The following is an 8,206-nucleotide window of genomic DNA, read 5'->3' as shown; positions in this document are numbered from 1 at the left end:
AAAGGAGAGCCGCTTAAAAGATTGAAAGAACATCAGCCCACTGGGGTGATTGAAGATTTTTGAAACTGGATCCCTTTCTTACATCATAAAAGAAAAGCGACTCAAGATGGATTAAAGACTTAAGTGTAAAATCTAAAACTATAAAAACCCTGGAAGATAATCATTCTGGACATAGGACCTAGCCAAGATTTCATTATGAAAATGCCAAAAGCAATTGTAAAAAAATCAAAAGCTGACAAATTTGACCTAATTAAACTAAAGAGTTTCTGCACAGCAAAATAAACTATCAAAAGAGTGAACAGATATTCTACAGTATGGGAGAAAATATTTGCAAATTATGCAGCCAACCAAGATCTAATATCCAGAATCTATAAGGAACTTAAATTAAAAAGAAAAAAGCAAACAACCCCTTTAAAAAGTGGGCAAAGGACGTGAATGGACAGTCTTCAAAAGGAGATATACATGCAGCCAACAAGCATATAAAAATATTCAATATCACTAATCATTAGAGACATGCAAATTGAAACCAAAATGAGATTATCTCATGCCAGTCAGAATGGCTATTATTTAAAAGTCAAAAAGTAACAGACTCTGGTGAAGTTATAGAGAAAATGGAAAGCTTATACAATGCTTGTGAGAATGTAAATTAGTTCAGCCATTGTAGAAAGAAGTTTGACAGTTTCTCAAAATAAATCAAAAAAAAAAAAAAAAAAAAAAAGGAATTGTCATTTGACCCAGCAATCCCATTACTGAGTATATACCCAAAGGAAAATAAATCGTTCTACCATAAGGACACATGCATGTCCATTGCAACACTATTTACAATAGCAAAAACACAGAATCAACCTAAATGCCTATCAATGGTAGACTAAATAAAGAAAATGTGGTACATATGTATCATGGAACACTCTGCAGCTACAAAAAATGAGATCATGTCCTTTGCAGCAACATGGATGGAGCTAGGGGCCTTTATCCTATGTGAACTAACACAGGAACAGAAAATCAAGTACTGCATGTTCTCAGTTATAAGTGGGAGCTAGAAATTTGGTAAATTATAAACACAAAGAAGAGAACAACAGAAAGTAAGACCTACTTGAAAGTAGGGTATGTGAGGAGGATGAGTATTGAAAAAGTATATATCTACTCCTATGCTTATCTGAGTGATGAAATAATCTGTACTTCAAACCCCCATACTACACAATTTACCTATATAACAAATCAGCACATATACCTTCGAACTTAAAAAAAAAGTTAAAAAATAAATAAATAAACAATAAAAGAGTCAAATGATTTATTTCCCCGAAATCTGCTCCTCTCACTCACCCTACTCCTCCTTCTTTGGGAGAAGAAAGTTTTCTAGAAATTCTCAAGGTATACAGATATGCAGATATCCTAATCCCTGAAACACAGAGATACATCTTCAGAATTACACACTTTGCAGTGGGGAGTCTGTCATGGGAGAATGTAGATAGTAAGTGCTCTGACCTATGCCAAAGTGGTATTGTACATATCAGTATATAAATATGTATATATCCATCTATCCATTTTTCTTATATGTATGTGTGTATGAGTGTGTGTATACTGTGTATGAAACAGATACTATGCAGGCTTAAACAAGCCATGGTCTTTGTATTGGTCTGAGTTTCCAAAGTTTTCCAAATATATTTTATCACATGTAATGAGGGAATATAACAAAGAGACTGTATGTCATAAACCCATGTGCATTTAAATAAACACTTCTTTTTTTTATTCTGTAGAAGAAGCCTACCACAACACTTTTAAAAAATAATAATAATTTCTCATTTCCATGACGATGCCTTCCATTCTTTTTCACTTCCAAAGCATGCTTCTATTCTTGTTTAGTTCTTTTTCTCCCCATGGACAGCTCCCAGAATAAGTAAATACACCTATGACTAAAGAGACAGACTAGCTATCTGGCTCTTGGGGAATTACAGTAGAAACTCACAATCAGGACAGGAGACATTTGAATTTTAAAACCTTTTTTTCCACTCCCTTCCTTCTGTGCTCAGCACTGCCTTGGCTTGGGCCACAGAGGGATTTAGCGCCAGACTTGCGTTTGTCTCTGTCCCGACAAGTTGGCAGTTTAATAATTCAAACTGTTTACATTTTCCCAAAGCACATGAACTCATATTATTATGCTCTTTTTTAATTTCAATGCCCTCTTCCTTTAAGCTGTTACCTACTATAAGCCTTTATGTCATATCAATGTGCAACGATAATGGAAAGTTTTTGTTTTGTTTTGTTTTGTTTTGTTTTTCAATTCATGGGCTTGTCACTCCTCAGAATAATAAAGTGAACAGGGCCACATGCTCTTCTCGCGTAGTGTATCAATACTAACTACAGTGAATTCTAGGCAATTTATAGGGAAGTGAGGACCTAAAACAGACGCATTCTCATTCCTGGAGCCCAGGGAAATCTTCTAAAACCCTGGAGAAATTACTAAGCTTGTCCACACTTGCCTAGTCTCGGGTGATTAAAGACCCACAGTCTCAGGAAATAGTTGGAAAGAGCCCTCACAGAAGTCACTGCCTCATACAATGAACAGAAAACTAAAGGATGGAGAAAGATTCATTTCTAAATGAGCCACAAAGACTTGAATTATTTGAGCAAAAGTTTTATTTCATTGAAATTACTGAAACGAAAGTTAAGGATCTACAGTTTTAGGCTGATTGACTACAAAGACAGTTCTGGGGCAATTGACAACTCTATATTTCACACTAAGAGGTAAGTACCTTACTCAGTTGTCAATGGACAAGCTTTTTTAATTTTATTAAACAAATAAAGGAAGGTAGGACTTCAGGAAAGCTCTCTTGGTTTTAATGAGATTGTAAGGGAGGCCAAGCCACAAATTGTAGCTTAGAATGAGGCTATACTATAAATATCCAGGAAGGAGAGTAGCAATGATGTGTGCATCACCAGATGGCTCAGGCTAGCCTATAAACATGAACACCTTATTAAGGCAGATTGACTGGAAAAGAAAAGGGTCTCCCCCTACACCAGTGAATCCCTCCTGTTTGTAAGTGCTATTCATCCTGGTTTCCAAATAAAAAAAAAAAAAAAAAAAAAAAAAAAACAAAACCCTGTTTTCCTTTCTCTTATTTGCCCACATCCAATAAACCATCAATTTTAGTTAAATTACCTTTAAACTGTCTGCCATATATCTCACCTGTCTTCTAGTGCCAACACCATATCTGCAATGAAGATCATTAACTCATGCCCTTCCTTTATATTAAAAGCATCTTTGTGGTCTCTCCAATATTAATTTCCTATAAACGTCACAGGAAAGTAAGCTCAAGAAAAACTATTTTAAAAACCAACCTGTACAGTATAATAAATTGTTCCCTAAATGCTTATCACCTCAGCTGTTTTTGGATGTGTATTTTTGGTTTCTGTATTTTTCACTGAAAACCTGCTGATTCCATGCCTGAAATGGTTAGTAGTCTAGAAGATCCAATGGGTTCAAACTAATAAGAAGAGATAAAGCATTTTGGAGGTAGTTCTTGCATAGTTCTGGAAAGAGCTGTGAATTACTTCTTGACATATGCATTGACATTTCAGGTCTATCAGCAGTTTAATTTCTTAGCATTTCACCTATTCATATATAAAGTGAGAATAGTAATATCTATATTTCAGGATTACATGAAATGAGATCTTGGCATATTGCCTTTTATTGGATGCTCATTAGATATGAGGGAAGAGATTTTGTACATAGTTTCCAAGTCTGATTCCCTTCTGAGAGGGATAAACAAAATTGCTGGCATTGCTGGTTACTGTTTCGTTGTTGTATATTTATAATCCTAGTCAAATGTGTAAACCAACCTGAATATTTGTGTGACTAAGGTTATTTTGAAATTTAGCGTTTTGAGGTTTACTTACTAAATTAATCCTAGAATTCCAGATTCTGGCATGGACAGCTACAGTCTTGGAATGAGTTCCTTAAGAAAGAACTTCACCCTTCCCGTTTACTCTTCTTCTGTAAACTCTACCTATCCATATAGTCCCTCATACCACATCCTCCATATTCCTGGGAAATACACTTATATTTCCTATTTTATTTCGTGGTTAAGTTTCCTCTAGCCAACTTTACTAGTAACTGCCAAACCCTATGGTCATTTTCACAATAATCCTTTATAATATCATAGAGCTGGGAAAGGGTTTCATATTTTTTTTATTATCCCTCTTTTAGAGATGCAAGAACTGAAAGCCAAAAAGACAAAATGCTTTTCCCAAAAATAGGCTGTTAGTTAGGTATAGAAATAGGCCGAAAACTTAGGTGTAGAAATAGACCTAAAATTTAGGTGTTCCAAATTCAACTTAGTGAATGCTTTTGTCCCTACCTTATTCTGCTTCTGAGCATTACAGTTTTTTACATTGTTGTTTCATCTCTTACCTATTCTTAAGTCCTCTGTAAATTCGATCTGCTTTTGTTCACTCACAATATATGAAATATATTAATCTTTTTGTACTGCCTGACCCAGTTACCTTGGATCTCAGATGGCCATTATCTGCCTATGCTAAATGACTGTAAGACTTCTTAAAAATATAGCCTGATGTCTTAAGTTACTGGGTTTGTGGTTACAGTACACTCAGTCAAAGACATTAGTCTGATACCAACATAAATTCAAAACAAATTGGAGTTTCTTTTCTCAACTTCAAAAATATCTCATATGAAACTATATTACTGTGACATTCCCCCACAGATTTAGAGACCACAACATTAATGACATAAAATAAAGAAGAGAGCCTCTTTGGCCCCTTTATTTTCTCGGTTGCTAGCAGTATTTTCATAAACATTTTGTCATTGTTGCTTAACGGAGGAATTGGTTCTTGTTTTTTGTTTAATATATATATATATATAATTTTGATATATATATATCAAAATTATTACCTTCCCTGAATAATAAAATCAATAAAGACTCTTCTTGTGTGAAGCCTCCAGACAACCTTCTCTCAACGAATAATTAAACATTTGAATCAATTCCAGTACAAGCCTATCATTCACAGCTTTATGAAACTTTGCCACCTGACCATCTTTGCCTGGAATTCTGTTATTATTTAAAAGAGAAATAGCTTCTAATATAAGTTCTTGTGAAATTGAAACTATCAACTCTATTTCATCTAAACAGCAGATCTAGGCAAGACTGATATTGCCCAGGAAAGAGAAACTGGTTCAGGCAAATCAAGACCTGCTTGAACTACAACTGAAACCTCAAACTGAACTAAGATTGAACTCATTTTTTAAAAACTCAGACACTCGGAGAGCTTTCTGATAAACAATGACAGGAAAATGGTTTAAACTGAGATTCTATAGAAAGCAAAGAAGACACAAGTTATGTGCATATGTTATGGCAGTACTAACAAACACCAAGGCACTTAGCCTTCTATTGGCATCTGGGAAAATGTCAAATTAGAAAAATTAATAATGTTCAAAAACAGTTTCTCATTTTAACCAGTTTATGACACTTTCTATCTGAAAACCTAAATGTGTTAATTCACGTACACAATTGGGCTTTGGGGAACTCAGTCTTTTCCATCTCAAAACTTCCCTAATACTCTTAAAGACTAAAACTCTAGACCTAATTACATGGGCAAATGTGTCTTTTCTTTATTCTCTACTCCTGCAAAACTGGTCTTTATTCAGTAACTCAATGAGCCAAGCTGTCACCTCCCCGCAACCCAACTATAAAAATCTTTTCATGGGTTTTCGCCTCTTCTTCCTTTTTCCCCAAAGACCTGAAAGATAATATTATCTTTTATGTCTTAGCTAAATGGTGGCTTTTTTATGGCCCACTTCATCCCCAGACTGGTTATATATTCTCATGGCAATCTGCAATTTCATTCATTGCCCTCACCACAATTTATAATTAATTATATGCTTGTGTAATTATTTTAATAATGTCTGCCCCTTACTGTCATTTGATGGGCTGTAAACTTAATGAGGATGATGCCGTTTCTGTTATGCCCAAAATTATTGCACAAAGATGATTAGATATTAAATATATATATATATATATATATAGAACAAAAAATATGCATTGCTTATACTTTGCATTAGAACAACTAGAGAAGGAAGTAGTAAATGTGATGACTGGTTAAAAATGGAATTTCAGAAATTGAAATATTCCTTATAAATATGAGCCAACATAAATCTCCTTGACACCCACCTCCATTCCCATCAACAACACTGACTGTACCTAAATCAGTCCTGCCATGTTCCTCAAATTATGCCAACTATGGTCAAGAATCTAGTACAGGAAACTAGAAATGCCATCCTCCAATTTTATTCAAAAGTTACTCATTTCACTTTCCAAAGAAAGATCATTTTTAATATTCTTTATTATGGGAGGGGAGGGAGTCTTACATAGACATTAGAAATGGCATGAGGTAATATACAAATGGAGAAAAGAAAATAATTATAACTGTTAGCTAAGAAACCTAGAATGTCTTTTCTATAAAATCTTAAAGTTACAATAATTCTTTGGAAATGATATATTCCATCCAACCACTTCTCACAGCTTCACCAAATGACTAGTTAACATTGGCAATATGGTGTGGTGGAAAGAACACTGGACATGTTCTTTCAAACGAAACTCATGAATGCCATGAATGGTGGCTCATGCCTGTGATTTCTGCACTTTGGAAGGCCAAGGGGAGAACGACTTGAGGCCAGGAGTTCTAGATTAGCTGGGGCAGAATATTGAGACCCTGTCTCTACATAAATTAAAATTAAAAGGCCAGGACCAGGTGCAGTGGCTCACACCTGAATCACAGCACTTTGGGAGGCTGAGGAGGGTGCATCATTTGAACTCAGGAGTTTGAGACTAGCTTGGGCAACATAGCAAAAACTGTCCTTAAAAAATATACATATATTAGCTAGACATGGTGGTGCATGCAGTGGTTCCAGCTACTCAAGAGGCTGAGATAGGAAGATAGCTTGAGTGTGGGCGGGAGGTTGAGGCTGCAGTAAGTCATGATGCACTGCACTTCCACTTGGGTGGTAGAGCAAGACCCTGTCTCTAAACAAATAAATAAATAGCAAGCCAGGCATGGTGGTATATACCTGTAGTCCTAGCTACTGGGTACTCAGTAGGTGGAGGCAGGAGGATTGCTTGGGCCCAAGAGTTTGAGGCTTTTTTTTTTTGCGATACATGTTTGCCTTACCATGGGGTTGATGTCATGAATTTATTGCACATGGTTCGCAAAGAACCAGGAGGCTTCCCTAGCACTGTAATGTCAGCTCCTTTGAAGGTGGTAACTATAGATGGAAGAACTTTTGCTATAAAATGAAGTGCTTTTCCTAAATCAGACATTTTGGTCAGTAGGAAGATATTTAAGTGTAAAATACAATGAAATAAGTCTAAATATTTAGAATATTTGTTTAGATCCTGAAAGTAACTAATAATCTGTAAGCAATGCAATATTGCTCTATGGGGTCTTTTTAACATTAATTTCATCATATAGCTTTCCATATTGAATAAATCTACAGATTTAATTTACATAACTTAAACCTGTGAAGCAATGGGTATTTCTACTCTTTAGTGTCCTGGGGTGCATTGTGTCCTAGCATCTCACTCAAACTTTTAAAAATTAAATATTGGACGTCAAGAATAAAAATAATGACTTGTGCTCATTGATTAATTCAGCAGACATTTGACTGCATAATATTTGCCAGTCACTATCCTAAGTGTTAGTGAAAAAACAAAACAAAACAATATGTTATGTTAAAGTAGTTCATGAATGCAAACTGCACATATAAATGTAGAAAAATATTAACCATGTTAAGGAATAGTTTGATAAAGTATTTATTCTATTTATAGAGTGTTATCATATATGCATTAAGTAACATCGCCCACTTTCAACTGTCCTACAAGATCTATCTGCACCAAATGTGATTTAATTCTTTATAATTTAGATTAACAGGGATTTCTAAGTCAGTAAAGGCCGTTTCGCTTTATATCTGTATGTGTTTACACAGTGATTAGGAGAAAAGGGAAAGTGTAGTTTTGAGTTAGGATAAGTATCTTTAGTGAAATTGTTTGTCCCATACTTTAGCTTCTACCTCTTATTCCTTGATTTACAATCACAGATATATTAAACATTATTGGTTCTCAGAGTTTGTCCTTAACATAGATCCTTACTAAACTTATAAATCTCACACCTACCCCCTCCATGAACTATTATAATC

This window comes from Cebus imitator, unplaced genomic scaffold, assembly GCF_001604975.1.
Source record: "Cebus imitator isolate Cc_AM_T3 unplaced genomic scaffold, Cebus_imitator-1.0 Scaffold236, whole genome shotgun sequence".
Taxonomy (NCBI): Eukaryota; Metazoa; Chordata; class Mammalia; order Primates; family Cebidae; genus Cebus; species Cebus imitator.
The sequence above is the reverse complement of the archived record's forward strand: the minus strand, read 5'-3'. Positions refer to the sequence as shown.